Here is an 18,694-nt window from a genome sequence, read left to right on the forward strand (position 1 = left end):
AATTATGTTACTGTGCTAACTTGTAAACCAGTGATGGGATTTTGACCAAACTTGGTACAAATATATAGGATGATGTAAAGATGAACTCATTAGATTATGGGGTCAAGAGGTCAAAGGTCAGATGTCCTTTAAGGTAAAAATTATGTTACTGCGCTAACTTGTAAACCAGTGATGGGATTTTGACCAAACTTGGTATGAGTATATAAGATGATGCAAAGATGAACTCATTAGATAATGGGGTCAAGAGGTCAAAGGTCAGATGTCCTGTAAGTTAAAAATTATGTTACTGCACTGACTTGTAAACCAGTGATGCGAATTTTGACCAAACTTGGTATAAGTATATATAATGATGCAAAGATGAACTCATTAGATTTCGGCGTCAAAGGTCAGAGGTCATGTCAGGTAGAAAATGTGATGATTGAGAACAGCTGTAGGGATTTAAATCCAACTTGGTACAAGTATGTATGATGATGTAATAATGTGGGCGGAGGCATATCGTTTGACGTCGTGACGTCGAAGAGTGCCGTTCCAGTTTCTTATATTTTGTGTACATGATTGAAGCTCGTGGAAGAGCTCGAGCAGAACGGAATTGGACAAAATGGAAATGGGGAACACCAATCAGCAGAGTATAGGTGATATTGAGAATGAGTGGGGGGGAGGGGTCTGTGAAGGACGCATGAGGGTGAACAAGATGTGCACAATATGAATGAAACACAGCAAGGAGAGGAAGGGGGGAAGTGGGGATGAAACAGAAAAGGAACAAACCAACTAACAAAATGAAAGAGGTGATGGAGAGGAGGGAAATCACAATAAACTGGAAAAATGGAGTGCTTTTGAAATACAGCACTTATGGAATATAAATGTAATAGACATCATCGTCTTCCTTTCATTTGCTAAGTCATATCATGCAGTGTAAGGAAAAACCTAAAAGTTTACCTCAAATGTTATCCCATACTGACATACTTTGCAACTATTTGGAGTGCAAGCAGAATCATTCCCAAGTTGTATTGGTGTGTACTTGACTCCAGGAAAACCTCGCTGCCAAAAAGATAATTCATCACCAAGGTGGACCAGACTCGGCAACTGTTGCGAGAGTGAGATGTGCATGGAAGAAGTTTCGGGAACTGAGTGGAGTGCTGACGAGGAGGGGAGTGTCGTTGAAGCTGAAGGGAAAGGTGTATGCTGTATGTGTGAGAAGTGTTATGATTTATTGGGAGCGAGACATGGGTAATGAACGTAGAGCAGCAACGAAGGCTGGAAAGGGTGGAAATGCGAATGGTTCGGTGGATGAGTGGAGTATCGTTGAGAGAGAGGAAGACAAATGATGAATTGCGAAAGATGATGGGTATAGAGCCTGTGATGGATGCTGTGAAGAGAAACAGTTTCAGATGGTTTGGTCATGTGTTGAGGAAGGATGAAAGTTACTGGTTGAGAAGAGTGATGGAAATGAATGTCGAAGGAAGTAGAGGACGGGGAAGACCGAGAAAGACTTGGCTAAAGATGGTCGAAGAAGAAATGCGGGCAAGGGGGTTAACAAGGGGAGATGCAGAAAATAGGGCAAAATGGAGAAGATTGTCAAGGGGACCGCAAGGCTAACCCCCGCTCTTGCAAGGAAAATGGCCTTAAAATGCCTGTTGTTGTTGTTGTTGTATCACCAACAAATCTCAGCAATGGTCACATTGTTGGAGTGCAGGAAGATGCTCATAACAATGTCATATTGTCTTTGATATACTTCGCATCAGCTCATCTCTCATCTCATCAGCTTCTCACCTGACGGCATCAGCCCACGGGTCCTAAAATCCTGTTCTTCCGCTCTTTCACTCCCTCTCTCTGTTCTCTTCTCCCTCTCTTTTGTTCAAGGTCATCTTCCATCTGCTTGGAAATCTGCCAACATCACCGCTTTGCACAAAAAGGTGCAAAAACAGATCCCAGCAACTACAGACCAATCAGCCTTCTCCCAATTATCAGCAAAGTCATGGAATCCATCATTGCTTCAGATATGAAATCTTTGCTCTTCTCCAATGGCTTGATCTCTGATCATCAATTTGGTTTCAGACCTGGACACTCCACTCTGGACATGCTGCTTCTGCTTTCTCAACAATGGATGGAGGTCCTCAATGCCAAACAGGAAATTAGAGCAGTCTCCCTTGACATTTCACGTGCCTTCGATACGGTCTGGCACCCGGCTCTGCTCACCAAACTCTCCTCTTTTGGTATCCATGGAAATCTCCACGCATGGCTGGCAGACTTCCTCTCTAGTCGTAGTCAACGTGTGGCCCTGAATGGGCTTCTCTCATCTCCTCTTCCTGTTCAGGCTGGAGTTCCCCAAGGCAGTGTTCTGGGCCCTGTGCTTTTTCTGGTCTTCATCAATGATCTCTGTGACTCTCTTGAAAATCCTCTCTATCTCTTTGCTGATGACTCTACTCTCTGTCGCTCCATTCTTCATCCCTCAGATCGGCAGTCTGCAGCCTCCTCACTCTCTGCAGACCTGGACAAAATCACAGACTGGGCAAACAAGTGGAACATGTCTTTCAATCCTGACAAATCTCACACTCTTACGATGTCTCTCCGAAAAGACCGACTGGACAACCCTCCCATCCACTTTCTGAATAATCCTCTCCAAGAAGTTCTGTCACTCAAGCTTTTGGGTCTCACTATCTACCATGATCTTTCCTGGGAAAACCACATTTCAAATCTGGCCTCCAAAGCCAGTCGCCGACTGGGCATCCTCCATCGTGCGAAGTCCTTCCTTGGCACACCTGAGCTCCTCACCACATACAAGGCTTTCATCCGCAGCTCAATGGAATACTGCTCTCCCCTCTGGGCTGGTGCTCCTGCCTCACACCTAGCTCGTCTTCACGCTGTTGAAACCAAAGCATTCAGAATCATTGGAATCTCCCGCGATGAAGCTAACTCCAAGGGCCTCTCACTCATTCACCGCAGGCAGGTTGGTGGTCTTTCCGTCTTCTACCGACTCCTCTCTGGCCTTGCCCCCCCCAGCTCTCTCTGGGCTCTGTCCCGCAAATATTCCTACAGGTCGCACAAGATCTGCCTGCAACCCTCTTATGGTTAAACTGCCAAAATCAAGACTCTCTGCTCACCTTCACTCCTTCATTCCTCTTTTCTCCCGCCTCTGGAACAAACTCCCTCACTTTCTTCAATCCCACTCCACCCTCCAGGTCTTTAAAACAGCTGTTCACCGCCATCTCTTATCTTCCCCCATCCAAAACCTTGATCTTTTCTACCCCCGCTAATTTCACCCCAATTCCACTTTTTTGAAATACCAACTTCTGTCCTGGAAGTCCTTGGTGTTCTTGTGTTTTGTAGTTCTCCCTCCCCCCCCCCCCCTTCCCACGCCTCCTCCCCCCGGGCCCTCTCCCTTCCACGCATCTCCCTGCTCTCGGATGTTGTGTTTGTGTGCTTCCCCATTTCTCCCCATCTTGTCTTCCGCTCCCTCTTTTTATATGTTTTGTTTGTCTGGTTGATTTGTTTGTGAGATAAATGTTAGCTCTTTCCGAGCCTCGATTCAGTATACAAAAAAAAAAAAAAAATTCTCATACTTTTGTTTCTGCACATACTTTTGTGGAAGGTCATGGAACAATTTAAAAATTTCTGCTCACTTGAAATAATGTCAGGTGTGGATCTGTGGAGCCATTACAGCAGTACAGTTGATATGAGTTATAGAAAGCAACATTGAGAGCAGAATGAATGAGCTTTGTAAGTTTCCTTTCAGACTATACATAATGTAGTTGGTTCCAGGTAGTGAGGATCTCTAACACGGACGGACATATTGACTGTCATTCTGTATAGATTACCATGGAAACTGCAATTATGCTTTCTCGTACAGTCTCTCGCACTCCGACGCAACCTCCCGTGCCCCCAACTTAGCTTATCCTGTCCCCCCCGACACAGCCACTTCTTCCCACCCCCCCCCCCCCGACGCAGTCTCTCCTGACCTCCTGACGCAGCCACTCGTGCCCTGACGCAGCCTCTTTTCCCCCCGCCCCCCCCGGACGCAGCCTCTGCTGTCCTCCCCGGCGCAGTCTCTTGACCCCCAATGCAACCTCTCGTGGCCCCCAATGCAGCCTCTCCTGTCCCCCTGATGCAGCCTCTCCTGTCCTCCTGATGCAGCCTCTCCTGTCCTCTTGACGCAGCCTATCCCCCCCCCCCCTCCACCCCAACGCAGCCTCTTCTGTACCCCCGATGCAGCCTCTCGTGCCCTGACGCAGCCTCTTCTGCCCCCCACCCCGACGCAGCCCCTCCTGTACTCCTGATGCAGCCTCTCGCCCCTCCTCCTCCCGACGCATCCTTTCCTCTTCTGCCCTTGCGACGCAGCCTCTTGTGCCCCGACATAGCCTTCTCTTCCCCGAAACAGTCTCTTGTGCCCCGACATGGCCTTCTCTTCCCCGAAACAGCCTCACGTGCCCGGACACAGCCTCTTGTGCCCCGACATAGCCTCTTGTGCCCCGACATAGCCTCTTGTGCCCCGACACAGCCTCTTGTTCCCCGACATAGCCTCTTGTGTCCCGACATAGCCTCTTGTGCCCCCGACATAGCCTCTTGTGCCCCGACATAGCCTCTTGTGCCCCGACATAGCCTCTTGTGCCCCGACATAGCCTCTCGTGCCCCGACATATCCTCTCGTGCCCCGACATAGCCTCTCGTGCCCCGACATAGCCTCTTGTTCCCCGACATAGCCTCTTGTGCCCCGACATAGCCTCTTGTGCCCCGACATAGCCTCTTGTGCCCCGACATAGCCTCTTGTGCCCCGACATAGCCTCTTGTGCCCCGACATAGCCTCTTGTGCCCCGACATAGCCTATTGTGCCCCGACACAGCCTCTCGTTCCCCGACATAGCCTCTTGTGTCCTGACATAGCCTCTTGTGTCCCGACATAGCCTCTTGTGCCCCGACATAGCCTCTCGTGCCCCGACATATCCTCTCGTGCCCCGACATAGCCTCTTGTGCCCCGACATAGCCTCTTGTGCCCCGACATAGCCTCTTGTGCCCCGACATAGCCTCTTGTGCCCCGACATAGCCTCTTGTGCCCCGACATAGCCTCTTGTGCCCCGACATAGCCTCTTGTGCCCCGACATAGCCTCTTGTGCCCCGACATAGCCTCTTGTGCCCCGACACAGCCTCTCGTTCCCTGACATAGCCTCTTGTGTCCCGACATAGCCTCTTGTGTCCCGACATAGCCTCTTGTGCCCCCGACATAGACTCTTGTGCCCCGACATAGCCTCTTGTGCCCCGACATAGCCTCTTGTGCCCCGACATAGCCTCTCGTGCCCCGACATAGCCTCTTGTGCCCCGAAACAGCCTCTTGTACACTGTCCTGCTTACACAGTAAAATATGACTGAAATGAAAGAGGCTTAAATAATTCAAATTAAAAGCAAATAAACATGGCACTAAAATGGAAGAAAGAAAAATGATCGTGATGATATTTTTTATCAATAGATACAAATAATTCAAATATTCGAACTTGATAAGAGCATTCATTGTAACAACTCCAAGTCTTTCAATTTTGTTTTAACAAAGTGACTGACAATTTTTTGAAAGGTGTAATGTGTAATGCATTTTTTACACTGATAATACATCTTTTTAAATACCCATTCAATCATTTATTCATTCCTTCATTCTGGCAAGTTAATTTTACGGTGAATGACAGTTGGTTGCAATATCCCAATAATTCCAGCTTGCAGAGAATGTTTTTTTTTTCGAATGATTTTGCTGGCTGGACAACGTGGTTTCTTATTACAGGCCCTGAACTCGCAAATTTTTTTTCTTTTCAATCAATCGTGATTATATTTCAAAACATTCCTACCATTGCTTGCGACAACACAGTGACGTTTAATCATTCTCTCGTTTGAGGCTCGTTATGGGAGTATTAAGCACCCCATAAGCCAGCAGTTTTATGCAGGTCACGCACGGACCAAGGTGGTCAAACGTGTTCCTGGCTCGCAGGTGAGGATCTGAATTTGGTACCAAACCTTGAGGTCAACACATATTTCCATGAAATATTATACTATCCATGTAAATGTAAATATGATAGTCAACTTCCTCAAAATGGTAATAAAAACCATCAAAATGATGATGGTGATGATTCTGATAACAATAATAACAATAATAATAATAGTACCAATAATAATAATAACGATAATAGTTATTATATCCGAGAAGAACATGTCACTGGTGGAGAGGCAAACCGCCCTGCATGTTAAAGGACCAGGAGCACAATATGTAACTGGATATAATTTTTCGTCAGACAACACACTATGACGCAGACACCCCCGACAAGCGAAGACAACAAGCTGCCAGTAATTCATTTTCTTGGACAGCCTGGTTAACCGAATGATTCAGATATGCACCTCATAAAACATACGACACAGTTTTGAATACAATCCACTATGTAAATTTGCTTTTGTCTTACGATGTTCTTAATCTTTGTGGCAAAATAAAAAATAAAATAAATAAATATTTAAAAAAAATAAAATAAAATAAGTAAATAAATATAAATAATTAAATAAAATAAATAAATTTATTATATATATATATATAATTTAACCAAAGAAGCACACTGACCCTATGACATGATGCTGACGTCATTTGCATAAATTATACCAACACATCACCTCCAAACCAGGAGGCATCTGTGTGGTACTCAAGTCTTTGCAGACTGAGATTAAAGCTCTATGGTCAAAAATAAACAAAGGCAGAGATGTCGATCTAGATTTCGCCCTTATTATGGGCTCATCAGGACAACATACTGCAAAGTGTTGATTTGTGACCAAACTAAGCCGCTAATAAACACAGATTGAACCCGCGGCTTAGTTTGGTCACAAATCTCTCTTTGGTCAAAGAGCTATCTCGCAGCGTTAATTACACAGATGTAATTTCAAATACTGACACAAGTGCATGGAACCTGCAGTTACCAACAAATTATTAAAACTTCTCATTCGGATGAAAATTGACCAAAAAAATTTGCATCTTTGACCTTTGACCTTTTGATTACAAAAACAGTTAGCTTATAGCTTTTGATTGGTGAAAAGATTCAGTAACCCATTATGCCCATTCTTAAAATTTCAGATCAATCGATGAGAATTGACGGTTTAATCCAACGTTGTTCTTTTGATCTAAAATAACAGTCAGCGTATAGCTTTTGATTGGTGTACTAATTAAATGACCCAATTTGCAAATTCTCAAAATTTCAGGTCAGTTACATGAAAAGTGATGATTTTATGTGACGCTGACCTTTTGACCTTTTCACTAAATTATTCATTTGTCTTCTCCATATTCTCATAATAAAGCTTTGTTGAAAATTTTATGACAAAACTCAAATGGTAAATTGAAATTTCAGGTCAATTGGATGAAAATTGACAATTTCAGGTGATGCTGACCTTTGACCTTTTGACCAAATTATTAATTTGTCTTCTCCATATTTTCATAATAAAGCTTTGTTGAAAATGTTATGACAAAACACAAATGGTAAATTGAAATTTCAGGTCAATTGGATGAAAATTGATGATTTCAGGTGATGCTGACCTTTGAGCTTTTGCCAAAATTATTAATTTGTGTTCTCCATGTTCTCATAATAAAGCTTGCAGTGTTCCCACTGAATATTCCCACTGCAGTGTAGCTTTAGCTTTATGTTTCGAATCATTGTCCTTCTGAAATGTGAATCTCTTACCCATTTTCATATTCATGGATGACTCAAGCAGGTTTTCATCAAGGATTTGCCTGTACTTTGCACCGTCCATTGTCACTTCTATCCTGCCAAGTTTGCTAGTTTCTGCTGATAAAAAGCAGCCCCATAACATGATGTTGCCTCCACCATGCTTGCCATAAAAGATGATGTTGACTCGGTGATGTGCAGTGTTTGGCTTGCACCAGACGTAACATTGAATTTAGACCAAAAAGCTAAATTTTTGTCTCGTCTCACCACAAAACGTTTGTTCACATACCTGTAGTATCATTAAGATGCTTTTTTGCAAACTTCATACAAGCTTTTAGATGCATCTTTTTCAGTAATCTTCTTCTAACCCTCTCCTGAACGGTGCTTCTCCACCACTTCATGACTGACTTTTTTGGAAAGCTCCTTGGTCTTCGTGTTTGTCTTGTTGATTCACCAAATGAGTTGCACCTTAAAACGTATTCGATCACTGGGGGAGTTTAATTTTTAAGTTAAACCACTGATTACATTCAGGTGAAACATATTGCACTTATTTTTTAACCTTTCAAACAAATAATTTGCTCTTGAAATTTGCTCTTGAAATAATTTGCTCTATATATCATATATTTATATTATAATAAATATTATTATATGTATTATTATATATATTATTACATATTATTATTATATTATTACAACAACAACAACAACATGCATTTTAAGGCCATTTTCCCTGTTAGAGCGGGGGTTATCCTTGACAATGGTTTCTGAAATGATATCCTTGACAAATCCCCATGACAATCTTCTCCATTTTGCCCTGTTTTCTGCATCTCTCCTTGTTAACCCCCTTGCCCGCATTTCTTTTTCCACCATGTTTAGCCAAGTCTTTCTCGGTCACCCCCGTCCTCTACTTCCTTCTACATTCATTTCCATCACTCTTCTCAACCAGTCACTTTCATCCTTCCTCAACACATGACCAAACCATCTGAAACTGTTTCTCTTCACAGCATCCATCACAGGCTCTATTCCCATCGTCTTTCGCAATTCATCATTTGTCTTCCTCTCTCTCAACCATACTCCGCACATCCACCGAAGCATTCGCGTTTCCACCCTTTCCAGCCTTTGTTGCTTCAATACGTTCATTACCCATGTCTCGCTCCCATAAATCATAACACTTCTCACACATGCAGCATAAACCTTTCCCTTCAGCTTCAACGACACTCCCCTCCTCATCAGGCCGCCACTCAGTTCCCGAAACTTCTTCCATGCACATCTCACTCTTGCAACCGTTGCCGAGTCTGATCCATCTTCTCCATTCAGCATGTCTCCGAGGTAGCAAAATGTTTTCACACCTTCCAGCTTCACGCCGTCTCCAAGATCCAACTCAACATTTCCTCCATCTGCAGCTCCCTCTGTGCACACCTTACATTTGAATGTAGCTGCCACACTGGTTACTGACCCTCTCAGACCACCAAATTTTTGATGAACCCACTCAACGCACATTGTACATTGTACATTGAATAGAGTTCACTCCGACACCCTTCCTGCACACAGCACACGGCCACTTCCCAGTTCTTTCCACCTCACCACATGCTTTACCACTTGCCATCACCTTCGTCTTTCCTATATTATTATATTATTACATATTATACTATTATTATTACATATTATTATTATTACATATTATATTGTATTATTTTCCTATATTATTATATTATTACATATATATATAATTAATTTCAAAACACACCTGGTCACAAGTGTGCCTCACTGACCAGGTCCTCGGTCGAGGTCCTCAGCATCATCCTGTTTCGGCCCTTCAACCTCGACAACACACCATTCACACATCTCCATTTCTCTTCCATGCTCAGTCACTACCCCTTGAGGCTGAAATGAATCACCACCCACAATCTCAACCTACACCATTCGACTTGCCTCCAGAAACTTCCTTCAAATCCAAAGTGAGCCTTTCAAGGTAACCTGGACCACTCTGTCACACATCCTCCTTCATTCTGTCCCAGTGTCCCACACACTCCAAGCCGAGCTAGAAATGCAGAAAAGGAATTGCCAATATACCCTCTACACCCCACCTCAAATGGCTGACATGAAACTCACCAACCCTTCTTCCGACACTCTGCCTCCTGCTCACTGTACTTTCTCCTCTTCCTCTCGTGCACCTCCTCCATGTTCTCTTCCCAAGGTACAGACAATTCCCCTAAGATGACCAGTCTTGTTGCACCTGACCAGATGACAATGTCAGGCCACAACCTTGTCACAGATATCCTCTGGAAATACCAATTGTGGCTTTAGGTCTGCCACCACCTGCCAATCACAAGCATCTGACAGTCCTCTTGCTTTCCACCTCCTCCTCAATCCACCTTTTACCACTTGGCCATCTTTGACAAACAACACCTCTCCCCAACCGGTCTCCTTCTCCACTCTTCTCTCTCTCAATCTGAGCACCTCTTGTTTCACCACCAGCACTACCACCTCCAGCACCTGATCTTGCTGTCACTTGTATCTTCCTGCTGCCAATGCTACTGAGCATGCACTCAGTGCATGCTGCACTGTTCCCAAACCTCCACACAAAGAACATCTCTCCTCCTGCAACAACCCCCACAATCTCAAGTTTACTGGTGATGGAACCACAACATACGTTGCCCGCAACAGGAAACTCAACAATATTGGCTCCATTCTCCAAATCTCTTGCCACTTCAATGTCCTCACCTGCACACCTTCCCACCACGTCCAAGCGCCTTTCTCTGCCTGTCCGACTGCTTTCACATATCTCCCCTCCTCTTCCTTTCTTCTTACCTCCCTCTCAACCATCTTCCTCCTCTCTTTCACACATGCCTTTCCCCATCGCTCATGCTTCATCCACCCCAAGCCAGTCTTCCCATGCTGTACCATCCCCACGACCTCCTCCTGTTGTAACCGTTCCTCCATCTCATACACCTCTGCTCTTGCATTCCACCTCCCACTTCCCTTCTTCTCTGGGAGAGCATTCTTTACCACTGCATCACTTGAATCCCACAACATCATGAACTCCCGCACCCTCACCACCTTAAACTCCTCGGTTAATGATGTCAAGGGAAACTGGAGTTTTCCACCCTGACCATAAAAGGCAATGTTCGTCAAACAGCGTGGCACTCCCAACCTCCTCTCGAACCCGCTCACCACAACCTCTATCCTCTCTACATGCCCAATGGCAATATCATTCATTATCATGGCCACAATACTCGTGGCATCAATCCAAACTTCAAACACCATACCTTCAACTTACCTGGCAAACCACATCCATCAATCCTCTTCAAACCTCTCAAAAGCTTGTTCATCACCTCCTCCACCCTTCCCACATCATTCAACTCCACTGTATACCATCTTCCCAAACTCTTCACAGGGGCCTCTGTCAATGAGGGAACCACCTCTGCTCCCAGCTCAAACCTGTGCATGTTATCCACCAATCCTCGTCTCACTACCACACTCCTCGACTTTCTTGCTTTAAAGCCCATTCTTGCCCACCACATCAACCTTTCCAGTCATTCCAGTACCTCTACTGCTGCATCAGCCGATTGTTGGACAACTGTCAGGTCATCCATTAATGCAAACATCACTGGCAAACTCTGACCAGAGGCTAGCTCCACTTCTTTCCCATGTCCACTCACTGCAGGTATCAACAACTCCATAACCAGCACAAACAAAATAGGGGAGATGGTGCATCCCATCGGGATCCCCACTTCCAACTTCTGCCACTCTGTTACATAGGACGGTGTCGCAAACGGCATCCAAAACTGATCATAATATGCCATCACAAAATCCCTAAATCTCCATGGCACCCAAAAGAAATCCATGGCATACCTGATGAAGGCATGCGGCACTGACCCATATGCATTCGCCAAATCCAGCCATACCACCGCCACATCCTTCCTTTGCCTCTTTGCCTCCTGTAACACTTGCCAGACCATTGCCGAGTGTTCAATGCATCCTGGTGATCCTGGTATTCCCGCCTTCTGCACAGAACCATCCACAAAACCATTCCCTCTGATGAAGCCTGAGAACCGTGCCGCAAAGACACTCATCAATATCTCCCTATCTACATCGGGCAACGGTATTGGTCTAAACTGCTCAAGTGGGACAGCCTCCTCCTGCTTTGGAATATAAACGTCTTCCGCCCCACTCCATTGACTGGCACTCCTTGCCTCCATACCACCTTCAGAGCCTCCACAGATACTGCCTCATGCCTTCACAACTCTTAAACACCTTGTGGGGCACTCCACTTGGTCCTGGAACCGATCCCGCCCGTGCCTTCCTCAAAACTGCCTCAACCTCAGACAACTTTGTCTCTGACAAATCAAATGGAACACCTGGCTCTGTCGGTCTCACCAAGCCTTCAATGTCCTCCACCACTTCGTCCCTCCTTGTGTCTGCATACATGACATGCAGGTGACCTTCCAACTCTTCCTCCGGTACCTTCAGTACATATATATATATATATATATATACATATATATATATAATATAATATTATATATATATATATATATATATATATATATATATATATATATACGTATATATATATATATATATATATATATATATATATATATATATATATATACAGTATATATATATATATATATATATATATATATATATATATACAGTATATATATATATATATATATACAGTGGAACCTTGACTTACGAGTTTAATTCGTTCCGTGACCGAGCTCGTAACTCAAATTACTCGTATCTCAAATCAAATTTCCCCATTGAAATGCATTGAAATGCTATTAATCCGTTCCAGCCCGACAAAAACCACACCAATTTTTTTTGTTACGTGTTTTTAAATAAGAAAAATGTACTTTATAAATAACAAATAATGTATAAACAAGCACGACCTCGTATATACTGTACATAATAAAAGACAATGTAAAGAAATAAACTGGTTTTATTAAGTGTATTTACCTTGAAGATCAGACGAAGATGCTGGCGGAGGTGGAGGGGATAACTTTTGCCTTTTTCGCCACACTTTCCTCGCTTTCACTTGCAGGGTGTTTAAAGAAAAACCTGTCCAACGAGGTTTGTTTCTTCCTCCCTTTCAAAATGTTTCGAAAATGAGTGAGGCAAGTGTCGTTACACAGCGCCAACGCACGACCTGTTGCAACTTTTTCAGGGTGTTTCTTTTCAATAAACTCTGAAATTTTCTCCCACATTCCCAACATTTCCTTAATCTCACTTGTAGCGATAACCACCTCCGCCTCTGGCTCCTCCGCGTTCATTTCCTGCAAAAGCTCCGTATTCTGCTGCTGCTGTAGCTTCTTTAATTCCTCCGTTGTCAGTTCCTCGTTGTGCTTCTCGATGAGGTCGTTAACGTCTTCTTCATCCACTTGCAGGCCCATGGACTTTCCGAGGGACACAATCTCCTCCACCACTGACTCTTCAGGTTCGAATCCTTCAAAGTCCCTTTCGGACACAACCTCAGGCCACAGCTTCTTCCATGCAGACTTTAAGGTGCTCCTTGTAACACCCTGCCAGGCCATGTCGATAATTCTGAGGCAGGTCACGATATTGTAGTGATCCTTCCAGAACTCTCGAAGGGTGAGGTTTGTGCTCTCCGTAACCTCAAAGCAGCGCCGGAACAGGTGTTTGGTGAAGAGCTTTTTGAAATTTGAAATCACCTGCTGGTCCATGGGCTGCAGGATAGGGGTGGTGTTGGCTGGAAGGTAGAGGACCTTAATGAACTTAAATTCTTCAAGGGTGTCGTCTTCGAGGTTTGGTGGGTGTGCGGGAGCATTGTCAAGGACGAGAAGGGCTTGCAGGGGTAGGTTGTTTTCCAAAAGGTACTTCTTGATGGCAGGACCAATGACCAGGTTTACCCACTCCACAAAGAACTGCCTGGTGACCCACGCCTTTGCGTTTGCTCTCCACATAACCTGCAGTTTTTCTTTAAGTATCCCATGAGACTTAAAGGCTCTGGGGTTTTCAGAGTGATATACGAGTAGCGGCTTAATCTTGCAGTCACCACTCGCATTCGCGCACAGTGCAAGGGTTAACCTATCCTTCATGGGTTTGTGGCCTGGCATGCTCTTCTCCTCTGCCGTTATATACGTCCTCCTCTGCATCTTTTTCCAGAAGAGCCCTGTCTCGTCACAGTTGAAGATTTGCTGGGGGATGTATCCTTCAGCTTCTATCAGTTTGGCAAAAGTTATGATAAAATTTTCAGCTGCCTTCACATCCGAGCTTGCTGCCTCACCATGCCTGACGACAGAGTGAATGCCGGTCCTCTTCTTAAAATTATCAAACCATCCCCGACTGGCTTTGAATGACTCTTCCGATGCCTCGTCCGTTGATGTTCCCGCCGTCTGCTGCACCAAATCCCCGTAAATGTCTCGTGCCTTCTCACACATGATGCTCTCGGTCACGGTATCTCCTGCGAGCTGCTTCTCCGTCAACCACACAAACAACAACTTCTCCATGTCTTCATGGATAGAGGTCCGGAGCTTTGAAATAATCGTAACGCCCTTGGCTGGCGTTATAGCCTTTATCGACTCCTTCTGCTTCAAAATCGTACATATCGTAGAAGTACTACGATCGTACTGCCTCGCCAAGTCGACAACACGCACACCTCGCTCATGTTGTTCGACGATTGCGTGTTTCATAGCCAAGCTCATCATCCTCTTCTTCTTCTCAGCACTGCACTTGCCACTCACTTTCTTAGGCCCCATGGTTAAAACTAAGAAATTTTCCAAAATAACCGAAATGCGTAAACTAAAATGCAGCGCTATACGATAGAGATACTGTACGTGCACGGCCAGATAACCACATGACCAGAACCCACCTGGCGGCAAAACTCAAAATAACCGAAATGCGAAAACTAAAATGCAGCGCTATACGATAGAGATACTGTACGTGCACGGCCAGATAACCACGTGACCAGAACCCACCTGGCGGCAAAACTCAAAATAACCGAAATGCGAAAACTAAAAGGCAGCGCTATACGATAGAGATACTGTACGTGCACGGCCAGATAACCACGTGACCGGGTGGCGAAAGCTCGTAACTCGGATCTCGGCTCGCATCTCAAAGCAATAAACCGCCGGAGCGACGGCTCGTATCTCGAAAAACTCGTAAGTTGGGGCACTCGTAAGTCAAGGTTCCACTGTATATATATATATATATATATATATATATATATATATATATATATATATATATATATATATATATATATATATATATATATATATATATATATATATATATATATATATATATATATATATATATATATATATATATATATATATATATATATATATATACAGTATATATATATATATACAGTATATATATATATATATATATATATATATATATATATATATATATATATATATATATATATATATATATATATATATATATATATATATAATATATTGTTGCGGATCTCCCGTCGACGTACAGGGGGGGGTTAAACCCTTCTCCCCCTCGGGCCTTCGAGTCCACGAGGCCGCGACCCACTTTATACTCGTGGGGCGGATTGCAGAGCAACTCCAGCCGCCACCCCCGTAGCGAGCGTGCGGAAGGGTATCGGGTCGAATCCCCACGTACCTTCTGTACACACGCTGCCACGAAGACGGGTGCTGGACCTCGCACGAATCACGCTAATCTGATACACCGAGCGGTTCGCGCGTCACATGACTCGTGCCGTTAATTCTTATTCAACCCGATTGAGCGGTCTTATTCGTACAGTGGGAAGCCAATGGTGGAAAATGATGTCAACGACCAAATGGAAGGAAGAACACAGGTTTATTATACAATTTACAATGATCCGGGTAAAGAGACACAGAGAGATACTTAATCAGTCTTATCTTAATCCCCGGACAAGGGCCCACTCACTCACGCGGGGAAAAGGAGGAAGGAAAAGTACGCACTCCAAGCGCGGTCGTTGGCGCCATTCGCCCTGGTCAGCTCGCTGGGCGTGTCCGTTGGGATGTTCGCAGCATGTGCAGGCAGCCCAGGTAGGAAGGTCGTTGGCGTAGGTGGCCCCGGGAGAGACCGTCCTCGCAAGCACGATTAACCGACAGCAGAGTGCAGGGCAGGGAGAGTTCGTGCACACAGTGCCTCGATCACAGAGAGCTAGTTCGGGGGCAGTCTCGGGCAGTCTCTCACCTCTCTCTTTCTCTTCCTCTCTCTCGGGTTCTATATATCCCCTCCCCAGAGTCTCACCCGAATGTTCCAAACTCCTCCCCTGGCCATCGTTGTTAGCCACTCCCCTTGAGCTTCTATTGGCTGCTTGCCGCTTACTGGCCACTCCCCTGCAGCTCCTCCCTCGGGCCTCCCAGACTAGTTCCAGGCCCTAGCACATGGTATTCCAGCCCAAGGAGCACCAAAGCCTACACTTACTCGCCTGCTCCAACGCATACTAACACAGGAAAGGACTATGCTTACATTTAATAGGAAATAACTAAAGTAAGCGAGGCTACATGTTGTGGTGCAACTAACTAAGAGGGGGGGTTACCTTTATTCCCAAACTTAGCAAGAGGTGGTTAGCCCCTTGTCTTGTTAGGCTGACCGTCTCCGCTCCTGAAGCTACCCCGCTCCTCCGTGGGGTGGGATTGGCCGAGGCGATCGGTCAAAGGATTCCCGTACGCCCCCGCCGAGCCCTCCACAAAGCAGGTGGGCAACCCCGTTCGAGACCGCGGACAAGATGTTATTTGCCGAGCGGGTTAGCAGCCCGTGGTCCGAACCATTAGCAAGTACTAAACCCGATTCTGAGCGTTGGCCAAATCGTGCCACAGGTATTCAATGGGGAAATCACAACGACGATCGGACGAGCATGAAGAAGAAGACGAAGGTAGGAAATAACAGGATTTATTATTATTTACACAAGACTAAAGGAAGGAAAGCAATCAAAGTAATATTCAGAAAATGGAGAGAGCAGAAGGACACAGAGCAATTTCTACTTATACAAACTTACTTAAAACCCCAGACAAGACAAACAAAACAAACTCACGTACACAAAAGAATGGAATGGCAGGGCTGATATGGAACGGCAAAGGAGGGTCCCGTGAGATGGTAGGCGTCGAGGTCCGGCTACAAGCTCGCGCTTCGGTCCATGCTTTTTGGGGTTGAGGCGAAAACCCGGCACACAGCTCCGCTCTGGGGTGGCAGCAAGGCGGCGGCAGGCACACGTCTATCGTTCGTTGCACGCGGCAGAGCTGGTTTTTGCCTCGACACGCCTCTGGCTCTCTCGGTCATCTGCTGGTGGGGGCTTCCCCCCCCATGGGTTATATAGCCACGCCCTACCAAGCCATGGCCACACCTTACCAAGCCGTGCCCGCCGAGTCCTGGTTGGGCGCAAGGGCTTCCTGGCTCCACCTCCTGAAGACGCTGGGCCGGCCACGCCCTTCTCACCCGAGTTGACCACGTGCGTAATGGAGTTTGGAGTGAAGAAAACAGCCCAATGCAACGGTGGCGAACGCCGCAGAAAACCGCCCAATGCAACGGTGGTGAACGCCGCAGAAAACCGCCCAATGCAACGGTGGCGAACGCCGCAGAAAACCGCCCAATGTTACTGGCACTTTTGAAGAGATGATTTGGGGGAAACTTGAAAAGGGAACTATCTTATGTCATTTGGTGCAATGCAGAGTCAACTAGTGGGAAACAGAGCCTTAAACTAACACAGAATAAGAAATAACTATAGAGAGGTTCTATGGTGGCCTACGTGCTTGTACATGGACTAGCTACGGTGCACTCATTTCAATTAACAGCCAATTAAAGGGGAAATGTACATAGGAAATTTTAATACTAAATTTACAAAGTGAAGGTTCTAAAAACCGTAACAATATATATATATACTAATCTGTGTGATCTGTACCTGAAGGTTTCTACATTATGGAGAATGTAAAACGTACATTTATAGTTCACTGCATTGTCACTCGAGAAAGGTTATTGTGTTCTGAACATCAAATGCAGGAACAACTTTCACACAGCGTTTCACTGTTGACCTTTCAGATGGTTGTTGCTTTGACATCGTATTCTTCCTTTCGTTGACATTCAGTGTAGTGAGATAGTTATCTTTATTTGCAACAAGTCCTGTGCTATTGTTAGTTTTTCTTTTGGTTTGCTCGATTTTGCAAAGCATTCATTAACTGTTCACCAGTTGCACATGCTGGCAATATTGTACGTTTGTAATGATATCACTGCCTGTACATTGTTTCACTGCCAGAAGCTACGATTGCACTTTGTCTGGTGTTCGTGCTGGAGTAGAGAGAGCTGCTGTCTCTGGTATATTTTCTGTATATGGAAACGTTTTATTTAATTATCTTGCATCAAGCCTCACCCGTGACTAGCAATAATGGCTTTTGGTATCTGAGTTGGAGAAGTAACTTGTCTATTCTCAACTGTAGAAGTGAAATGGGTTTTGAGAGCTTTTTGTTGCATTTTGCACTCACTAATGTAAGGAAGGTCGTTGAGGGGAGGGGAGGGGGGAGGGGTTAGGGAAGGACCAGGAGAGGTGGTGGAGGGAGGAAAGAACCAAAACGTTTCCATGTTAGGTAGTTGTTACTTATTCCATGTAATAGAGTTGTGTTGAATTTGAAACAGGATGGAGTTGTGTGGGCTTCTTCATGTTCTCATCACATATCTCCTGATGTAGCGAGCGCATGTTAAAATCCCCTTTAACATACGTGTTTGTCCTTTGTCTATGTGTTCTTCTTCTTTTTCGGGTGTTCTGGCCGTAGGCAGATTTAATACTGCCAAAGCAGCGTCTTGGCAAGGGTTACACATGGTGGTTTGCCATTGCCTTCCCAGTGTCTATGAATGTCCTAATTTATGTGAAAGTACATTTATTTCTACTGATGTCTTTCTCCTGCATGTGATCTACATATGTACAAGTTCCTCCATGGAAGACGAACATGGCATGAGGAGCTTCATTCTCTCTCGTGAATGTTACGTTTTGAATGAATAGATATGACATTCACAAATCGTAATTAATTCGTTTACTGACAATCCG

Source organism: Myxine glutinosa, chromosome 12 (assembly GCF_964187855.1).
Source record: "Myxine glutinosa chromosome 12, kmMyxGlut1.1, whole genome shotgun sequence".
In the NCBI taxonomy this organism is placed as follows: domain Eukaryota; kingdom Metazoa; phylum Chordata; class Myxini; order Myxiniformes; family Myxinidae; genus Myxine; species Myxine glutinosa.